The sequence below is a fragment of the Heloderma suspectum genome, chromosome 1, assembly GCF_057233095.1.
Source record: "Heloderma suspectum isolate Gila_16-S chromosome 1, 16-S_ref, whole genome shotgun sequence".
Lineage (NCBI taxonomy): Eukaryota > Metazoa > Chordata > Lepidosauria > Squamata > Helodermatidae > Heloderma > Heloderma suspectum.
Window position 1 is genome coordinate 158776138 of NC_139458.1, and position 22603 is coordinate 158798740.

Consider the following 22603-nt stretch of genomic DNA (forward strand, 5'->3'; position numbering starts at 1 on the left):
CTAGCACTTTGAATCAGGCCTGGTCACGGACTGGCAGCCAGTGCTGATGGAAAAGTACTGGCATAATATGATCACATTGTCAGTCCCCAGTAACAACCTTGGTGCCCTATTTTGGACCAGCTGAAGTTTCTGGACCATTTTCAAAGGCAGCCCCACATATAATGCATTGCAGTAATCCAAATGAGAAGTTACCAGAGCATGGATAACTGTAGCTTAGCTACCTGTGGCCAGATAAAAATGTAGTTGCTATATCTGCTAATGTGGATTAAAGGTGCTCCATTCCACAAGTAGGGATGGCACAGATGCCCAACTGGGTCCAGGAGTCTGTTGGGCTCTCCCCCCCTGCCTGCACCCCCAGAGTGTGCCCACTGAGTCCCTGGCCTTGCTCACCCCGCTTGCACCCTCCCGGATGCTCCCTGCAGTCACCCGGACCTGTCTGGGAGCACCTGCCATTTTGATGAGTTTTTTTTAAATGAAAAAAAGGAGCTAATTAAAAAGGAGCTAATTTAAATATGCACACATTTGGGCTGGGAAAGCTTGATCTACACAATATTAGAGGCATGCTTTCCAAGCCTGAATATGTGCATATTTAAATTAGCTCCTTTTTAATTAGCTCCTTCTTTTCTTTTTAAAAAAACTTGGCAAAATGCCAGGCATTCACGGATGGGATTGGGTGAGTCCAGGTGGCTCACCAAGCTCACAGGGGCTCACGGGTTGGGGGGGCTTGAGCAGGTGTGTGTGCTTCAGTGGGCGCCCACCAATACCAGGCGGGGGTGGGTTCGCACATCCCCAGCCACAAGTCCACCTGTGGCTCTAGTGACAATCCTAGATCCAAGAACACTCCCAAAGTACAAATCTGATCCTTTAGGGAGCTCAACCCCCTCCAGAACATGTGGAACACCACTTAGCCAGGCAGATGAACCACCCAAAAAGTGTACCTCCATCTTGTCTGGATTAAGTCTCAGTTTATTGGCCCTCATCCAGTCCATTACCATGCCCAGACACTGATTCTGAACAGCCACTGCCTCACCTGGATTTGATAAAAAGGAAAAATAGAGCTGGGTGTCTTCTGCACATTGACAACACCTCAGCTAGGGATGTACGAAACCCCGCTTACCTGGCTCTGCCGGGTTCTGCTGGGGGGAGAGGCACTCCATCCCTCCCCCTGGAATCCTGGCCGGCTGGCTCCGCTCCGCGGGGATTCCGCAGAGCCGCCGGCTGGCTCCACCAGCAGCCGGACATCTGGCCACTGGGTAGCAGGGACGCAAATGGTGGCGGCAGTAGCTGCCACCGTTTGCGTCCCTGAATTCAGCCGTGATAGGCTACGTAAAGACTTAAGTAGCCTATCACGTCTGGCTTAAAAAAAAAAAAAAGCGTATGCAAATGGCGGCAGCTATGGCCACCGCCATTTGTGTTCCTTATTTTCACCTTCTTACTCTACGTAAATATTTACATAGACTAAGAAAGCGAAAATAAGGGGGAATGGAAATAGCAAAGAAACAGACTGCAAATGGTGGCAGTGGTGGCAGCCAGTCGGAAGACCAGCCGCCACTGCCGAAGCCGCCGCTGGAGCCGCCGCCGTCCGGAACATCCACCCCAGGTAAGTCTTGTCCTAGGGGAGATCCGCGGGGGGTGGCAGGCCGTTCCGCCAAGGAGTTCGGGCGGCCGAATGCACGGGCATTTGGCTTCACCGAGATCCATGGCAGAATTCTCTGACATCCCTAACCTCAGCCCACACTTTTGGATAACCTCCCCCAGTAGTTTCATGAAGATGGTGAACAGCATGGAGGATAAAATAGAGCCATGTGGAACTCCATAGCATAATTCTCTCCATAGCAGAGAGCTTCGGCTATTGGGCGGTATAGAAATGAATGAATGAATAAATAAATAAATTACCAATAATCCCCCAGCACCACCTTCTGGAATCGGCCATCCAAGTAAGAGTGGAACAACAGCAACACAGTGCCTCCACCTCTCAATCTAGACAACGTATTCAGAAGGATACTATGGTTGATGGTATTGAAAGCTGCCAAGCGGTCCAAGATAATCAACTTGGTCTCACTCCCCTTCTCACTGTCTTGGCAAAGGTCATGCCACAGAGTGACTAAGACAGTTTCTGTTCCAAAATACTGTCACCTTGAATTCTTTATGTCACTTTATCCTTATACTTCTATCTAGGAAGCTTCCTCTTATCCTACCATTTCCCATCCCTAATTGTGATGTCACTGTGCTTTATTTTATTCTGGATTTTATTCTGTTTTATGATGGTGAGTTTTTTTATTTTTTGTTTTACCTGCTGCTGTTTTAAACTGTTTTATTTTTGGCTTTTCTTTGCTGTTCTTTTTATCCATTGTTTTTATTATTCTGGTAAACCACCTTGAAGTATATAGAAAAGGCGGGGTAGTATAAATGTTTTAAATAAATAAAAAATACGTTGCTTCTCCTTTTCCACTCCAACTCTCTGGAATCACCATGAAATTAGAAATCTTGACATGCTATTCATAGAGTTCTCCTCTAGAAATATATAACAGGTGCATATGATTCAGTGTCCATATATTCATTTCTGGGTTTTTTTTTTAAATGACTTGGTAATAAATGCCCCTTTTGTTGTTCCTGAATGTACAGTTTGTTAACTCATAAATCCCTGACCTTTTGTGACAGAGTAGGAGGGACAGAGCAGAAGGAATGACATTTACCACAATGGTTAAGGCAAAGTGACACACTGTACCTTTGTTTTGAACTATTGTTTGCTGCATGATCGCAACCCCATGATGACAATGTTGATATTATGTATATGAGTTTGAACTGGTGTGATCTTGCACTGAGACTTGAGGAGCATAGGATCTGGGAGCGTGGGCCAGCCCAGTAGGGCTTGTGGCAGACTTTAGTGAGCTCTCAGCGCAGTGCTGCTGACACTTAGGCCACCATCAGAGCCTCTGAGTGGTGTGAGGGCAGCTGCTGCTGCTTGCTGCTTGCTGCCACCACTGCTACCAGTCATTCACCTCCCCACCCCTCCGTCCAGATGTCTTTACCTGGCTATGGTGCTTATGATTATGGGGGTAGAGCTGCCTTTCATCTACATTCCACAGGGATCAGCTACCATGGTAGATTCCTCAAGTGGTGACTCCACTCATAATAAGGATGTCAGAGAATTCTGCCACGGATCTCGGTGAGGACGAATACCAGTGCATTCGGCCCCCCGAACTCCGTGGCGGAACAATCTGCCCCCCTGCCCCCCCGTGGATCCCCCCCGGGACGGGACTCACCTGGGGCAGATCTTCCGGGTGGCGGCGGCTCCAGCGGTGGCTCCGGCAGCGGTGGCGGCAGCAGCCGGTCTTCCGACCGGCTGCCGCCACTGCCATTTCCAGGCTTGTGTAAAAAAATCTTTACGTAGCCTATCATGGTTGGGTGGGTTAAAAAACAAAACAAAACTGCATATGCAAATGGCGGCGGCTACTGCCGCCGCCATTTGCGTTCCTTCTTTTTACCGTCTTAATCTACATAAATATTTACGTAGACTATGACGGCGAAAATAAAGAGGACTGCAAATAGCGTAGCGGGTGCTATTTGCATCCCCTTTTGATTCCCCGTTTTAGCCTACATAAAGATTTAGATAGGCTAAAACGGGGAATCAAAAGGGGACGCAAATAGCGCCCGCTACGCTATTTGCATTCCCCTTTATTTTCGCCATCATAGTCTACGTAAATATTTACGTAGATTAAGATGGCCAAAAAGAAGGAATGCAAATGGCGGCGGCCGTAGCCACCGCCATTTGCGTATGCGGGTTTGTTTGTTTTTACCCAGAGCCCTCCGCGGCTGGAAATCTGGCTGCAGATGGCTCTGGCCTGGCCAGGCCAGGCCTGGCTGGCTGCTCCGCGGAGCTGCCGCAGAGCACAGCCGGCTGTTCGAGGATTCCAGGGGGAGGAATGGAGCGCCTCCCCCCCAGCCAGGATTCCGGGGGGAGGGATGGAACGCCTCCCCCCACCACCATCAACATAATCCATGAAAGGTAAGTCACTTTCGTACATCCCTACTCCCAAAAATGTGCCACAGCCAGGTAAATATGTCCAGGGGGAGGAGGGGAAAGGTGAGTGACTGGTGGCAGCCACAGCACCACCCCCATAGCTCTGTCAGTATCAGGATCACTGGGCAGGGGTCTAGTGGTGGGGTTGGCAGGGTCAGTGATGCGCACTTTTGAGCCACTGGGTCTTCAGCAGGTGCTCAACCATACCAACCTCTGATTCTAGCCCAGGGCAGGTATAAGGGGACAGCCATGATCTTTCACTTGACTCTAATCTCCAAAGGTGATGTAAAACACGCATTGTGTTTCTTGCACCTGCACTTCCCCCCAGTCTCTGTGGGCCTGCTACACTTTACTATGGGACTGCTTGGCATTCAGGAGCCATTCAGAGCTTCTGGAATACTGATTATCAGCATGATCATTTTAAACGTTAACCAGATGAAGTAGGGTGTTAATGACAAGCAAGAAAGAGTGACTGAGAGAAAAAGAGGTGGAGAAATGACAGTTGCCAAATAAGGGAATGGGCTGACCTTGGGATGGCCAATACAAGGTGTGAAACATGGTGTTGGTAGGGGAAATCTGGAATAAGAGAGAGAGAGAGAGAGAGAGAGAATAGAATGTGGATATTTACCTATTCAAGGGGAGGCAGGATACAAAGAGATTCAGAATTCTGTAAGTCTCCAATCTCCATTCAGAGGTTGTCCTTCTGTGATTCTGAGAAGGGGAACTGGGGTCTAGCAAGGTCCTTGCACATCTCTTAAGCTTTGCGTGTTTCAAGGCTCGGAGGGGAAGTATGGGACTCTGCATTCCCTAGGAGCCCTGACTACTTCTTGTTGTTGTCTATTCAGTCAATCGCTTCCAACTCTTTGCGACTTCAAGGACCAGCCCACGCCAGAGCTTCCTGTCAGCCGTCGCCACCCCCAGCTCCCCCAAGGTCATAGAACCATAGAATCATAGAATAGTAGGGTTGGAAGGGGCCTACAAGGCCATCGAGTCCAACCCCCTGCTCAATGCAGGAATCCAAGTCAGATCATCCCTGACAAATGGCTGTCCAGCCTCGTCTTGAAGGCCTCCAGTGTGGGAGAGCCCACCACCTCCCCAGGTAATTGGTTCCATTGTCGGATTGCTCTTACAGTCAGGAAGTTTTTCCTGATGTTCAGCCGGAATCTGGCTTCCTGTAACTTGAGCCCATGATTCTGTGTCCTGCACTCTGGGATGATCAAGAAGAGATCCTGGACTTCTTCTCTGTGACAACCTTTCAAGTACTTGAAGAGCGCTATCATATCTCCTCTCAGTCTTCTCTTCTCAAGGCTAAACATGCCCAGTTCTCTCAGTCTCTCTTCATAGGGCTTTGTTTCCAGTCCCCTGATCATCTTTGTTGCCCTCCTCTGAACCCTCTCCAGTTTGTCTGCATCCTTCTTAAAGTGTGGTGCCCAGAACTGGACACAGTACTCCAGATGAGGCCTAACCAGTGCTGAGTAGAGGGGAACTAGTACTTCCCGGGATTTGGAAGCTAAGCTTCCATTAATGCAGCCCAAAAGAGCATTTGCCTTTTTTGCAGCCACATCACATTGTTGGCTCATATTCAGCTTGTGATCGACAACAATTCCAAGATCTTTCTCTCTTGTAGTGCGGTTGAGCCACATATCCCCCATCTTGTAACTGTGCATTTGCTTTCTTTTTCCTAGGTGCAGAACTTGGCATGTATCCCTATTAAATGTCATTCTGTTGTTTTCTGCCCAGCGCTCCAGTCTGTCTGGATCACTTTGAATGTTGTTTCTGTCTTCCAAAGTATTAGCTATCCTGCCCAATTTTGTGTAGGGGTGGACAAAAGTCCCTTACCTGTTCTCGAAGGACGTTCGTGGTGGGGGGGAGGCGCTTCGCTGCTCCCCCCGCGAAGTTCCGGCCGGGGGGGGAGGCTTCCCGCCTCGCCCCGGCTGAAATTCAGGCCGGGGGGGAGGCTTCCCGCCTCGCCCCGGCCGAAATTCAGGCCGGGGAGGAGGCTTCCCGCCTCGCCTGGCCACGAACGCGCAAGTTTTTTTTTTTTTTTTAAACGCCCCCTGATAGGCTACGTGATGATTCACGTAGCCTATCACGGCTAGATCTGCAAAGTCAGCCGTGATAGGCTATGTCAATTATCACGTAGCCTATCACGAGTGACTTAAAAAAAAAAAAAAAAGCGCGTACGCTAATGGTGGCCCCCATAGGGAGCTGCCATTTGCGTTCCTTATTTAGTCGCTGTAGTCTATGTAAATGTTTACGTAGACTACGGCGAAAATAAGGGCAACGCAAATAGCGTTGCCCTTATTTTTGCCATAGTCTACGTAAATGTTTACGTAGACTACAGCGACCAAATAAGGAACGGGAATGGCGGCTCCCTATGGGGGCCGCCATTATCCGTACACACTTTTTTTTTTTTAAAGTCACCCGTGATAGGCTACGTGATGATTGACATAGCCTATCACGGCTGACTTTGCAAATCTAGCCATGATAGGCTACGTTAATCATCACGTAGCCTATCAGGGGGCGTTTTTGTTTTTTTTTCTTTTATTGCAATGGCGGCAGCGGCAGCCGGTCGAAAGACCGGCTGCCGCTCCCGCCCCGCTCGAACACCCGCCGAACCGCCGGCCGGACCCGCTGCCGGGAGGGACATTCGGCGAAGGTAAGTCCCGTCCCGACGGGGGTGCGGGGTGCGGGGGGGTTCGGAGGATTTCTCCCCGAAACTTGTTCGGGGGGCCGAACACGTTGGCGCTCGGCCCCCCGAAGTTTCGGGGAGAAATTCTCCGCCAACCCTAATTTTGTGTCATCTGCAAATTTGATCAGCATTCCCTGCACCTCCTCCTCCAAGTCATTCATAAAAATGTTGAAGAGCACTGGGCCCAGGACTGAGCCCTGCGGTACCCCACTCGTTACCTCTCCCCAGTTTGAGAAGGTCCCATTGATAAGCACTCTTTGAGTCTGAGTCTGTAGCCAACTGTGGATCCACCGGATCGTTGTTTCATCTAGCCCACTTTGAGCTAGTTTGCTCATCAGGATATCATGGGGCACTTTGTCGAAAGCTTTGCTGAAGTCGAGGTATATGATGTCTACAGCATTCCCACGGTCTACAAGGAGGTTACGTGATCAAAAAATGAGTTCAGATTTGTCTTGCAGGACTTGTCTTTGACAAATCCATGTTGGCTTCGAGTAATCATGGCATTGTTGTCAAGGTGCTTCCAGATGGATTCCTTTATCATCTGCTCCAGAATTTTCCCAGGGATTGATGTCAGACTGACTGATCTGTAGTTCCCAGCTTCCTCCTTTTTACCCTTTTTGAAGATAGGGACCACATTACCCCTCCTCCAGTCATCTGGCACTTCCCCCGTCCTCCATGATTTCTCAAAGAGAATAGACAGCGGTTCTGAGAGTTCTTCTGCCAGTTCCTTTATTACTCTAGGATACAGTTAATCTGGCCCTGGAGATTTGAACTCATTCAAAGTAATTAGGTGTTCTTGACCATATGCCTATCGATCTCAAGCTGCAATCCTGCCCCTTCAGCCTGTACTTCGCCTTTGCCAGGGGGGTCATAGACCCTCTTTTGGGAGAAGAATGAGCCAAAGTAGGAATTGAGTGCCTCTGCCTTTTCTTTGTCATCTGTTATCATTTTGCCATCCTTATTTAATAGCTGAACAACCATTTCTTTCCTCTGCCTTTTACTATGTACATAGCTAAAGAAAGCCTTTTTGTTGTTTTTAACATCCCTTGCTAACCTCAGCTCATTCTCAGCTTTAGCCTTCCTGACGCCATCCCTGCAATTCTGTCCTCTCTGCCTGTACTCTTCCTTTGTTACTTGGCCTTCTTTCCACTTCCTATATGTGTCCTTTTTTGTTTTCAGGTCATCCCTAAGATTTTTGTGAAGCCACATTGGCTTCTTTTTTTGTCTTCCACCTTTTCTTCTTGTTGGAATTGTTTGTGATTGTGCCTTGAGAATTTCCTTTTTTAAAAGCTCCCATCCATCTTGGATTCCTTTTCTCGTTAGCGTTGCTTGCCACGGGACCTTACTGATCATTGTTCTGAGTTTATTAAAATCAGCTTTCCTAAAATCCAGGGTACGCGTTTGACTACACTCAGCGTTTGCTTCCCTTAGAACCAAGAACTCAAGTACAACATGGTCGCTTTCCCCCAGAGTTCCTGTAACTGCTACTTTATCCACTAAGTCATCTCTGTTGGTTAGGATTAGGGATGGCGGAGAATTTCTCCACAAATCTTCAGGAGGCCGGGTGCCGAGGCATTCGGCCCCCCGAAAGTGTTGGGGAAATTCTCCGCCGGCCCCCCGCCCCCCCAACCGGGATGGGACTTACCTTCAGCTAATGTCCCTCTTGGCGGCGGGTCCCGGCGGCGGTTCGGCAGCGTTTCGTCAGGGGTGGCGGCCAGTCTCCCGACCAGTGGCCGATGCCGCCATTACAAAATAAAAAAGTAAAAAAACAACAACACACACACACCCGTGATAGGCTACGTGATGATTTACGTAGCCTATCATGGCTAGATTTCCAAAGTCAGCCGTGATAGGCTACGTAAATCGTCACATAGCCTATAACGGGTGACTTTGGGAAAAAGCGCGTACGCAAATGGTGGCAGCCCATGGGCGCCGCCATTTGCATTCCTTATTTTGGCACGTCTAGTCTACGTAAAGATTTACGTAGACTACGGCGAAAATAAGGGCAACGCAAATAGCATTCCCTTATTTTCGCCGTAGTCTACGTAAATCTTTATGTAGACTAGATGTGCCAAAATAAGGAACGCAAATGGCGGCGCCCATGGGCCGCCGCCATTTGCATACGCGCTTTTTTTTTCTTCCCCAAAGTCACCCGTGATAGGCTACATGACGATTAACATAGCCTATCACAGCTGACTTTGGAAATCTAGCTGTGATAGGCTACGTTAATCGTTACGTAGCCTATCACGGGGTTTTTGTTTTTTGTTTTCCACTTTTTCTTTCGCGGCCGGGGAGACGGGGCGCTTCTCCCCGGCCTGAATTTCAGCCGGGCGAGGCGGGGTGCCTCCCCCACTCGCCTGAACTTTGGGGGGAGAAGCGAAGCACCTCCCCCCCACCGCGAATCACCCCTGCGAAAAGGTAAGTGACTTTTGTACATCCCTAGTTAGGATCAAGTCAAGGACAGCCGATCCTCTAGTTCCTTCCTCTACTTTCTGTAGGAGGAAGTTATCCACCACACAAGTCAGGAATTTCCTGGAGGGGCCAAGTTTTGCAGAATTTGTCTCCCAACAAGTATCGGGGAAATTGTAGTCCCCCATTACTACTACATCATTAGGGTTGGCGGAGAATTTCTCTCCGAAACTTCGGGGGGCCGAGCGCCAACGTGTTCGGCCCCCCGAAGAAGTTTCGGGGAGAAATTCTCTGCACCCCCCTGCCCCCCACACCCCCCCTGGGATGGGACTTGCCTTTCCCGAATGTCCCTCCCGGCGGCGGGTCCCGGCGGCGGTTCGTCGGGTCTTCGTCAGGGGCGGGGGCGGCAGCCGATCTTTCGACCGGCTGCCGCCGCCACCATTCCAATAAAAGTTAAAAAAAAAAAGCCCCCGTGATAGGCTACGTGACGATTAATGTACCCTATCACGGCTAGATCTGCAAAGTCAGCCGTGATAGGCTACGTAAATCGTCACGTAGCCTATCACGGGTGACTTAAAAAAAAAAAAAGCGCGTACGGCTAATGGCGGCCCCCATAGGGAGCCGCCATTCCCGTTCCTTATTTGGTTGCTGTAGTCTACGTAAAGATTACGTAGACTAAGGCGAAAATAAGGGCAACGCTATTTGCGTTGCCCTTATTTTCGCCGTAGTCTACGTAAAGATTTACGTAGACTACAGCGACCAAATAAGGAATGTGAATGGCGGCTCCCTCTGGGGGCCGCCATTAGCCATACGCGCTTTTTTTTTTTTTAAGTCACCCGTGATAGGCTACGTGACGATTTACGTAGCCTATCATGGCTGACTTTGCAGATCTAGCCGTGATAGGCTACGTTAATCGTCACATAGCCTATCACGGGGGCGTTTTTGTTTTTTTTCTTTTATTGGAATGGCGGCGGCGGCGGCCGGTCGAAAGACCGGGTGCCGCTTCCGCCCCGGATGAACACCCGCCGAACCGCCGGCCGGACCCACCGCCAGGAGGGACATTCGGCAAAGGTAAGTCCCATCCCAGGGGGGGTGCGGGGGGGTTCGGAGAATTTCTCCCTGAAACTTGTTCAGGGGGCCGAACATGTTGGCGCTCGGCCCCCCGAAGTTTCGGGGAGAAATTCTCCGCCATCCCTACATCCCACCAAGTCTCAGTTATACCTATCAGGTCATAATTTCCCTCTTGTATTAAGAGTTCAAGTTCGTTCTGTTTGTTTCCCATACTCTGGGCATTACTATATAGACATCGAAGACCATGTGCTTCATAGTCTGGCTTTCTTCCTACATGTGTCTGAAGACTATTATTGGGCGCTATCAGAGCTGTTCTCTCCATTTCAGTGCATGCGCCTACGTCCATTGTTACCCCCAACATTACATTTCCCTTCCCCGTAGGATTCAGTTTAAAGCCCTCCTGATGAAGTTCTTCATGCTGTGGCCAAACACATTCTTCCCATCCTTTGTGAGATGCAACCTGTCCCTAGCCAACAGCCCATCTTCCAGGAAATATTGCCCGTGGTCCCAGAATCCAAATCCCTCTCATCGGCACCACCTTCGTAGCCAGTCATTCACCCGGAGTATTTTTCGTTCCCTTTCTATCCCTCTTCTAACTACTGGAAGGATGGATGAGAAAACTATCTGGGCCCCAAAGTTCTTGAGTTTCCTTCCCAAAGCTTCAATGTCTGACGTGATCTCTTCGTAGCTCCGCTTGGCAGTATCATTTGTTCCCACATGGATGAGAAGAAAGGGATACCTGTCAGTGGGCTTTATGAGTGTGGCAACCTTTCAGTCACGTCTCTAATCTGTCCTCCCGGGAGACAACATACCTGGCGAGTCCACGGGTCTTCATGACATACTTGGGTCTCAATCCCATGCAACAAGGAGTCTCCCACTACTACCATTCTTCTCTTCTTCTTCTTGTAGGCCTGGGTTTCCTCGCCTCTGTTTGACTGACCTTCAGCCTCTTGCTCACTCTCATGCAGGTTCCCCTGTGATTCTTCCTCTGCAGGCTGTCCTCCAGTCTCATCTGCAAGTACCTCGAATTGGTTCCACAGCTCCACTGCTTCCACTGGTGCAGAGTGGCATCTAGTTCTTCTTCTCCTGTCACCCTTTTCCAAGGAGTATCCTCTACTCCATTTTTCTTCACCTCAGCATTTCCCACTGCCTCATCTTGCTGTTGCTCTTCAAGTTTCTGGTCTGCCCTTTGCTGCTGTAGTTCCCCCATTCTGTCCAAGAACTCTTCGTGTTCTCTTATTCCCCGGAGGGTCGACAGTCGCCGCTCCAGTCCACTTACTTTTTCTTCCAGCAGCGTGATCAACTTGCACTTGTTGCAGGTGTAGGCCATGTTGTTCTCAGGCAAGAAAACAAACATTGCACACACCTTGCAGGTCACCACCACTGGAGAGTCTTGTCCTTCCATAGCCTCTTTTCCCTTTTTGTGTCTAGCTTTGTGATTGTTCTAGACTAGGCTGTGCCTGCTCCTCTACTCAGTAGAGGTTAAAAGCAGAGTCCCTCTGGTGTGAAAGTGTGTGTTACAAGACAAATAAATGGAAAAAAGTTAGTTAAAAAAAATAAAAAAAATGTTACGGGCCTCCCCCTTGACCTCCCCTGCCGAACTCCCCTGGCTAACTCCTGTTTGCTCCCCCTGTTCACTCACTCTGGTCGCTAGCTCTCTGGGAGTTTGCCTGCTTCTGTAGTCCCTGGACCAGCTGGAGCAGCTTGCTCTGCTCTGCTCTGCTCAGCTGGGAGGCGGGAAACAGACTGATGCTTCCCGCCCAGTCAGCTGCTGGGAGTACTCAGGCCACACCCCTCCAATTCAGTTGGAGCTCTCAGAAGCACCTGGTGAGCTCACAGCCAATCAGAAGGATAAAGGGCAGCCCCCTGGGCTTTCTGCAGCCCACTTACCTCTTAGCCTCTGTCTCCTTTGTCTCCTTTGTCTCTTCAACCACTGCAACTCCACTGGCCAACTCCTGTTTGCTCCCCCTGTTTGCTCCCCCTGTTTGCTCACTCTCTGGGAGGTTGCCTGCTTCTGTAGTCCCTGGACCAGCTGGAGCAGCTTGCTCTGCTCTGCTCAGCTGGGAGGTGGGAAACAGACTCTGGAAGTCGAGTCCATCACCTCCAGAATATCATCCATCCATCTTGCCCTTGGTCCGCCCCTCTTCCTTTTGCCTTCCACTTTCCCTAGCATCAGGATTTTCTCCAGGGTGGCCTGTCTTCTCATTATGTGGCCAAAAAGTACTTCAGTTTTGCCTTTAAGATCATTCCCTCAAGTGAGCAATCTGGCTTTATTTCCTGGAGTATGGACTGGTTTGTTCTTCTTGCAGTCCAAGGCACTCTCAGAATTTTCCTCCAGCACCACAGTTCAAAAGCATCTATCTTCCTTCGCTCAGCCTTCCTTATGGTCCAGCTCTTGCAGCCATAGGTTACTATGGGGAATACTATTGCTTTAATTATGCGGACCTTTGTTGTCAGTGTGATGTCTCTGCTCTTAACTATTTTTAACTAGTTTATCAAGATTTGGCCCTGACTAGACCAATAGTAAAATAATGATCAGAGATGTGGGGAAGAGAAACTGTGTAAGAGGGTAGGAGAGAAGGGAAGTAGAGATAACTGGAGGTAAAGGATGAGCAAAGGCTAACCAGCTCAACTCTCTCTGTTCCTGGAAAGGAAACCTGTTTTTAAAACCTTGCTTGTAGATATTTTTTCTAACTAGGGATGTCAGAGAATTCCGACACGGATCTCAGTGAGGCCCAACGCCAGTGCAAATGGAACATCTGCCCCAGGTAAGTCTCGTCCCGGGGGGGATCTGCGGGGGGGCGTAGCCACCGCCATTGCGTACGCGAAAGTGACTTACCTTTCCACGGATTATGTTGATGGTGTGGGGGAGGCGTTCCGTCCCTCCCACTGGAATCCTGGCCGGGGGGGAGCTGCTCCGTTCCTCCCCCCGGAATCCTCGAACGGCCGGCTGTGCTCCGCGGCAGCTCTGCGGAGCAGCCAGCCAGGCCCAGCCCGGCCAGGCCAGAGCCGTCCGCAGCCGGATTTCCGCCCGGAGCCGCCGCCGCCTGGAAGATCCACCCCAGGTAAGTCTCATCCCAGGGGGGATCCATGGGGGGGGGCGGGGGGCAGGCCATTCCACCACAGAGTTCGGGGGGCTGAATGCACTGGCATTCGGCCTCACCGAGATTCGTGGCGGAATTCTCTGTAATCCCTACACATTTCTTGAAAGGACCTTGAGGGCCATATGCTGACAATAGTCGCCTGTCAGCAAAAGTTAAAAAACAACAACACAATAACTAACTAGTCTTTTTTAAAAAAAAGATAATAACAAGAATAAAAGAGAAAAAAAAGGAAAAATGAGGAATAGTAAGAAAGAACATTAAAGACCTCAGCACTAACTATCACAGACGGACCAAGTTATTTATTTATTTATTTATTTATTTATTGCATTTCTATCCCACCTTTTTTCCTCTTGCAAGGAAGTTCCCAACAAGGTAACTGTTAAGGCAGTTGAAAAGGAACTGAGAAGGGCAGGAACCCACTGGAGCATGCGCATTGGGACGGTGGGGGAGGGTTCCCACCAAAAGCGTTCCTCAGTTATAGAGGTTTTCCTGAAATGAGGCTCTGTGCAGGTGTAGAGCCCATATGTGTGAATGCACAGATGACCACAAAGAATTCCCTGTACAAATGGTATAGGGGTTCTAGGCTGCCATGTGTAAACACTGGATGGAGATCCTATCTTTAATGGCTGTAAACGACTGCTAATGGATTTAATGGTGTTGACCACACTTCATGAATGGAGCATTTTCCCCTCACTGGATTGAGCAAATCAGAATCTACCTTGGGCAGCTTGATTCAGCAATCAGAGAGATATCTGAAAGTTCCAGAGTCCCCGTGCTTTGCTTATCAGCAGCATTGCTTGTGATGATTCAATTAAGTTAGAGGTCAGCAAGTTTAACTGACAGCTTTCTTGTCCTGTCTGAGCCTAAGTCCTTCCACCTTGGCCAGCTTTCTGGGTCAAAATTGAGAATCTAGAGTCAAGGTGTGTAAGGCATACCTCAAAAGTAACAGTGTGACTTTGCTCCTTGGCAACCCCAGTGTGTGCATCAGTAAAACATATGTGCACATCAGTAAAAGCAATGCATTGAAAAGGATTGCATTTTTAAAAAATACATCATGATTGAGGGTTTGGGGATTGTTTTGTCAATGTGTGTGTACAGATTAGTTATGTAGAGGGTTGGGAAGATGCAAATTAACTGAAGTAATGGAAAGCTATAGCAAACTAATAGCTCAAATACTGATATTATTTTAGAAATTCTATTTAAACCACAACATGTTAGGAGCCAGTAGAACTGATGACACTGTAAACCTATGAAACAATATAGGATTGGAAATAAAATTCCCTTTTTTAAAAAATGCATATCCTGCCTTGAAGGAGTTTCTTTTTATTCTTTTTCTAATCAGTATAGTTTCTTTGAAATGTTTGTCCATCTGTTCTCATTTCCATATTACATACACTGTTGTCTTTTTCTACAATTTGAGAAAATTTATGTCCTATTTCTTGCTCTCCTCCTTTCCCCTTGCATGCAAAGCAGTACTACATTTCAGACATGTGGATTACTCTAAAAAACAGTTCATTATTTCAGCAATGAGATGCACTGTCAGAGATGGAGATGAAGGAGGGACTAACTGTAGGAAAATTATTCTGCTGTTGTAGATGTAAATGAGTGGAACTCCATCAATTTTAAGAAGAGATTGCTGGTTTATGCTCAGTAGGAGCTAGATAGAAACTCACATCAAAACATACCCCTCAGTGACCACAGCCATCTTTGGGACCACTGGGGTAAAAGTGAAATAAAAATTAATTTGGGGAAAATTTCTCCCTCACAAAAAAAGCAAAAAACAAAAACCGACACTCGGTAATTGCTTATAAATGATATATCTTATGCTCTGATGAGGATGTTATTATTTGATTTGCAATAGAACTAATATTCTAACTTATTTCAGTCCTTAATTTGTTGCTAAGTTTGTATTTGTTGCCCTTGAGAGAATCACACAAATATTTCTACATTATACTTGTTTTAAAACAACAACATACCAAACCACTACAACAACAAATCATGCTGAGAGCAACTTGCATATTTTTGTTCATTCAGTTTGTAGTCCTAACACTCATTCAATTTGTCCCTTAACCTTGAATATGAAGCTGTGCCAAGCTTGATTCTGCTATTTCTGAGAAATCCTTACCTTTTCTGTGACCTTTTGCTTATCTGTGTTCTTCTGAGTACAAGACAGCTAAATATAATTTTTAGCAGACCAATCATATGGATTTATTTTCTCAATCTTTCTGTGAGGGAAACATCATCTTTTGCAAGGCTGAGATTTCTACCTGCATACACAGAACTGCCCCACTGAGGAAGAACTCAGCTCAGCAGAAGTATCCTTCATTGATATGAATGAGGACATCTTTGTAGCCGGATAAACACTGCCCAGGCTTGGACGATCTATTTACTAGACTCTCTTGCAGGAATGTATTCTTGCTATATTTGCATTAGCGAGCAGAGAATTTCTCCTGTTCCATGTCTTTATTTTTGTTCCTCTAATTCACCAGGCCCTACATTCCAGTCTTCATGAAACCCAGCTGAACTGGTAGATAAGGCTATCGGTGGCTAGTAGTCATGATGGTAATATGCTAGTCATGATGGCTATATACTAACTATATATACTAACTCCAGGATTAGAGCCAGCATGCTCTGGATACCAGCTGCTGGGGTAGAACAGCTGCAGAGGGCTATTGCCCCCATGTCCGGCTTGTGGGCTTCCCAAAGTTGGCTACTGTAGGAAACAGGATGCCGGACTAAAACAGCCACATCATCAGAATCCTCACAATACTTTAACTCCCTTGAATCAAATCATTTTTATTTTCACCAACAGAGCACGCATGTGAGAACCAGATTCTGTACATTTGCAATATTTTAATTCTTTATAGTCCAAACCATCTTCATCCCCACAAAGAACACACAGGTGAGAAATAGTGCACAGCTTAGACACTAAAAAAAAAATTACACAGTGCAGTGTGGTACTGAGCAGAATATGCATTCAAAAAAAGAGTCAGAAAAAATTCAGCAGTCATTACATTGAATGAGCCATTAGCAGTAATAATGAAGGAACGGGTGCACATGGAAATGGCCAAAACTCAGATAGGCAGATGAAATCCATGGTCTGTGTCTGAGTAAATGTGACTGAAAATGGAAGCCCACCATTTGCAAATCCCTAATCTAGTCTTCCCCAATGTGTTGCACTGGAGATGTGTTGGACAAAAATTCCCATCATCCCCATCCAGTGTGGCCATTAGTCATGTTGCCTGGGGATGATGAGAGCTGTACACTAACATACTTGTAGACTAGCACATGCTGGGGAAGACTGGCCTAGTCCTTGAGGTCCTAGAGCAGGAACACATAACACACGGGCCACAGACTGCATGTAGTCCCCCACACACAGCTGTTTGCGCACCCCCTGCATCTGCTACCATCATATATGCCACAGCGGTGGCAAAAAAGCACAGATTTTGCAAGCAAACAAGGTACATGTGGAGTGCACGGCTTGTTTCCAAGCAGAACCGCACTCCTGAAAGTGATTCTACTTGCAAAGAAGGTGCACATTCCCCGCACAACTTATTTGGTTGCAAAATTGCCACTTTTTTTTACTGCTGGTCTGCTGCCATAGCAAATTAAGCAGCAGTTATGGTGGCAACAATTTTGGTAGGGGTGGGGGTGGGGTGGCAGGGTCCCAGTGGGGGGGCAATGCAACCCTCCCCAGCCCCTGGATGTTTCCCACCATTAATCTAGGGCCATATCTGGCTGTAGACTGGAGCTGGGGATACAGTTTCCCAAGAATCGCATAATGAGTTTCAGGTACAAACAAGGTTACACTGCATAATACATCCCAAAGCTCTAAAGTCTATGCCATAGAATAGTTGACTAACAAATGATAGGAAGACAGGGAAGCAGATAGCAATGGGGGTAGATTAGATAGGCAGAGCAGGCCAGTAACTTGCTTGGAATTTTTTAAAAAAGGGTGCATGTAGATGGAACTATCTGGTGGAAAAGGTCAATTGTTTGACACTAGGCCCGAGGACTGTACCAGAAAAAGACATTGGCCTAATGTATACAAGGAATTTACTGCAGTGCTACTGCACTTCACACACAGGCATGACACACAATCTTACCCCCAAACTGTATCAGTCCTGGGTTTTCTTGCCATAAAAACCACATTTTTGCAAATTCCTTTCGTGACGGATTTTCCAGTTACCATGACTTCCATGCATTTGGGGACTCCATGTGTCCTAAACTCACAGTACTACTCTGGAGGGAGTAGGAGTGGCTTCAGTGCTGAAAGGAGGAACAGAAAGTTGCATCAGCTAAGGGTGAACTCAACAAGAATGGAAGGAGTTAACCCTTCCTGTCAGCTTCATCCTCTGCTGACTATGGGGCGGGGAGGGGGTGTTAATGTGTCCCCTGAACACCTTGGAATAGGCTTAATGAATGAGCCATGTTCTCTCCTTTGTCCTTTTTATTTCTTCATTTCTTTACCCCAAGAAACAACTAGCTGGCACGGATGACCATGTCTGCTCAGAAGTAAATCACATTCTCTTCAAAGAGGTTCGCTCGTGAAAGTCAGCCTTTGGCTTCTGGGATGCCTTAAAAAAAATCTCCATGCATCATCACAACATCACACCTGTGAAGGCTTAATAAATGTTAAAAAAAAAATTAAAAAGGGGAAGAAAATTGGTTGATGTCCCCAGACGAAGAGAAGTTATTAACTCATTCCTGCAATGGTGTTTCCCTCCCCCTGTCCCCCTGCCTTCCCAATTCTCTCCTTTGCCTCAAGGAACAGCTAGCTGAAACACGCTGATAAACATGTCTCCTCAAAAGTAAATAACATTCTATTCAATGAGGCTTACTCCTGAGAAAGTCAGCACGTTGCTTTTGGGATAACAATTTTTAAAAAAAATTCTGCTCTTTTGCACCAAGCTTAATGAATGTAAAAGTAAATGGAAGGAAACTTGTTGATGATACTTTGTTAAGACGTGGGACTCTGCCCACATATGCATGAAGTAATATGGTTTAGACTGCTGATGTTTGCCTGGCAACGGTGGTTTTTCCCTGGGTATACGTTGCATTGGCTGGCAACGTGTGCCATGGGAGGAGCAAATCCAAAACAAAGAAAATCTGGTCTTAACCTGAATCACCTCAGAAGGTGTCTCCATGTAGATTGGGCCATTGAGAAAAGCTCAGAATTACTGATGAGTGAAAAACCTTTTCCATGCTGTGATTAGCTTTTCATTTCACTCAAGGAAGAACCCACCAAAGTCCACCATCCAACCTAGTTGTACTCTTCATCTTCAGGCACATATACTTGTCTTAGGATTTAACGGAAACTTCTTTACTCATTAATGAGGATGTCACACAGTGGGGGGAATCCAAGGCTTTGCATGAGCAGGGGTTTCCTTTTCTTTTTTATGGGAAAAATGTTTTTGTGTGTAACCCACTATCATATGTCTGTCACTGACAGCAGAACTCCCATCTACAGTTGTATCGTACCAAGCCTGAACTGCAAAAATAAAGGAAGGAAATAACAAATAAGCAAACAACAAATATCCTTAAATTTTCTTAAGTAAATACAATATTTTATATATAACCAAAGCATTTAATAACTATCAGTACTTTTAACTAGGGCTGTGCACGGACCCCCCACTTGACTTTGGATGCTGCTTCAGATCTTCTGAAGTGGCCCAGCTCCACTTTGGACCAATTTGGACCCCCTCCGCTTCGACTCGGATCCAGATCTGAAGCAAGATTCCAGTGTCTGGATCACTTGTTTGGGGTGTTTCCCCATTGACTTGCATGGGAAAGCACAAATGGCCATAACATACATACATTAAATTTGGGAACTTCTCAGCCCCCCTGAAGGGGATTCCACCTGCCAAATTTCAGACAGCTTGGCCCAGTGGTTTTTGTGCTAGGCAGAGTTAAAATATGATTCCCCCCCCCCACAAAAACTCTCAAAGCAAAGAGCTATAACTTCCCACTGCTTCCAGTGATGTGCATGGAATTTGGGGATGTCTCGGCCCCCATGGAGGGTATCCCACCTGTCAAATTTCAGACAGTGTGGCCTAGGGATGTTAGAGAATTCTGCCACGGATCCCAGGGAGGCCGAATTCCAGTGAATTCGCCCCCCTGCAATCCATGGCAGAATGGAGCAACCCGCCCCACCACCCCATGAAAGCCCCACAAAATAGAGCCTATCTGGCTGTGGCTCTGGCAGTGGTGGCAGCTCCGGCAGCGGCGATGGCTCTGGCGGCTCCAGCTGCGGCTGCAAATGGCAGCTGCTATGATGGCCGGCATTTGCGTCCCTGGCAAGCTGTGATAGGCTATGTAAGTATCTACGTAGCCTATCATGGCTCAGAGCAGGGACGCAAATGGTGTAGCAGCCGCCATTTGCATCCCCGCTTTTGCCATGATAGGCTACATAAATATTTATGTAGCCTATCACGGCAAAAGCAGGGATGCAAATGGTGGCCACTACGGCATTTGCATCCCTTCGCTGAGCCGTGATAGGCTACGTAAATATTTATGTAGCCTATCATGGCTCAGTGAAGGGATGCAAATGGCGGCCGCTAGGCCGGCCGCCATTTGCATCCACAGACCTGCCGTGCGGATGCACCCAGCTAGCAGCTATGCAGAGTCACTGCACTTTATTTTTCGCCGTTCTAGCCTACGTAAATATTTGTGTAGGCTAGAACAGCGAAAAATAAAGGCACGCAAATAGCGCCCACTACGCTATTTGCGTTCCCCTTTTTTTCGCCGTTTAATCTTACATAAATATTTACGTAAGATAAATCAGCGAAAAATATGGAACGCAAATGGCGGCCACTGTAGCCATCACCATTTGCGTACGCTGGGGTTTTTGGGGGTGGTTAGCCGTGATAGGCTATGTAAATTCTTACATAGCCTATCCTGGCTGCCTGGCTGGATGCAAATGGCGGTCGCTACGGCGGTCGCCATTTGCGTCTGCAGCAGCCCGTCCACGGCCGGAAATCCAGCTGCAGATGGCCCGGAGCCGGCTGTCGAGGATTCCAGGGGGGAGGACCAGATTGCTTCCCACCCCGTAGAGGATTCCGGGGGGAGGGACAGAGCACCTCCCCCCCCACCGTGAAAGATTCCACAAAAAAGTGAGTTTCCTACATCCCTAATACATCTCCCTTCTCCAACACTGTCTCTGATTGGAGACGGCCGGCTTAGGTTCAGACCTAGCGTTCCCATTCGCCAAAGCACACTCCCTCCTCCTCTCACCTTCCCTCCCTCCTCCTCTTCTGCATGATCTTTCAGAAGTTGATACATTTTGGAGACAGCCTGTCTGGGCTGCTCAGAAGGCATAAGAGCTATGAATCTCTGCGGCAGACAAGGCGCCTCATGGAGGAGCTGCTTTGCTTTGGGCGCCTTGGAGCTAGTCTGATCTGCTTCGTATCATGACGAGGCACCTCTGAATCAGCCTGCTTCACCTCATTATTCAGGCTCCATACCGAAGCGGTGCACAGCCCTACTTTTAACAATCTGATTGCCATTGCTTTCATTTTATCCATTCTCTGTATGAGAAAGAACAGATATCTTAATTATCCATTGGATACACAGAACAGCAAAGAAATAGCCTAAATGAAAAGTATTACAATATAGCTGGCTCACAGTCTCTCGCACTTGACGTTCAGACTATTCTTTGAAGAAGGTGGAGTCTTCTTTCCTTACCCTTGACTTCTGCAAGTAGTTAAAATGTTTGTAAGTCAGCAGGTTCTGCAGGCCAAATCTTCTGGAGGAGTTTCTTTGTTCCTGGGCCAGGCTGAACAGCTGAATCCTAAGGGACATCGGAAGCTGCCTTATACTCAGTCAGACCATTGGTCCATCTAGCCCAGTATTGTCAACACTGATTGGCAGCAGCTCCCCAAAAGGCAAGCGTTTTCCCACCCGACATGGAGATGGCAGGGATTGAACCAGGGGCTTTCTATTTGTCTGTCATCTATCTATCTAAAATTATTTCGAGGCTGCCTTTAAAGTTGGAACCTTCTGCATGCAAAGCATGTGCTCTACCATTGAGCCATGGCCATCCCTTTCTGAGAGCAACCAGCCCACCCTTTGAAAAGCTACTCTCTCTCTCTCTCTCTCTCTCTCTCTCTCTCTATGTATGTATGTATAAAATCACACACACACTACTTAGCAATAACTTTAGAAATATAATTTTACAACAAAATGGTTGCACTATTAAGATCTATAATAATTCTAATTAAATCATCTAACCATATCTAAAACAAATAAACTAAAGCTGCCTTATTAATACTTTGATCCCAGTGCATACCTGCAAATCATTTAAAGCAGGCCTATAGGACTGCAAACTCTGGAAGCCTTCCCAATTCTTCTGGAGGAGTTTCTCTCTTCCCAGGCCAGGCTGAACCACTGGAATCTTCTCAGAACAGTCAGCCCACTCTGCATACTGAACATGCTCTAGGTTCAAGTAGGGGTGTATGAAATACACTTACCTCCCCCTGGAATCCTGCCTGGCCAGCTCTGCTCTGTGGCGAGTTCGCGGAGCCACCGGCTGGGCCCATCCGCAGCTGGACTTCCTTTGCTGCCGGGCTGTGGCTGCAAATGGCATCCAGCATAGGGGACGCCATTTGCATCCCTGCTCTTGTTGGTGATAGGCTATGTAAATATTAAATACGTAAATATTTACGTAGCCTATCACGGCAAAGAGCAGGGATGCAAACGGCGTTGCAGATGCCATTTGTGTCCCTGCTCTTGTTGGTGATAGGCTATGTAAATATTTATGTAGCCTATCACAAAAAGAGCAGGGATGCAAATGGCATGTGCTACGCCATTTGCGTCCCTGCTCTTTGCCATGATAGGCTACGTAAATATTTACGTATCCTATCACTGACAAGAGCAGGGACGCAAATGGCGTCCCCTATGCTGGATGCCATTTTCAATTGCGGCAGCGGTCTAGGGCAGCAGAAGGATGGCAGCAGCGGACGGACCTGGACCAGCTGGCAGCAGGTAGGGTCCATCCAGGAAGGATTTCGGGGCGGGGGGAATAGTCCGTTCTGCCATGGACTCTCGGGGGCCGGATTCTAAGGAATCCGGCCTCAATGGAGTCCATGGCGGATTTCTCCACCATCCCTAGGTTCAGGAAGAAAGGGAGTAATTGCCCCACTCTATCCTGATAAAACAAGCATGTATTTCTTTCAATGCTGCTAATACAAATTGTGAGTGGTAATAGTATGGGTTACATGTACATATGAGGGGCAGTATCCAAACAGGCTGCTCCACAAGCAGGGCCCATCACTGATTCCATTCCACAAGTAGGGCTCACCACTT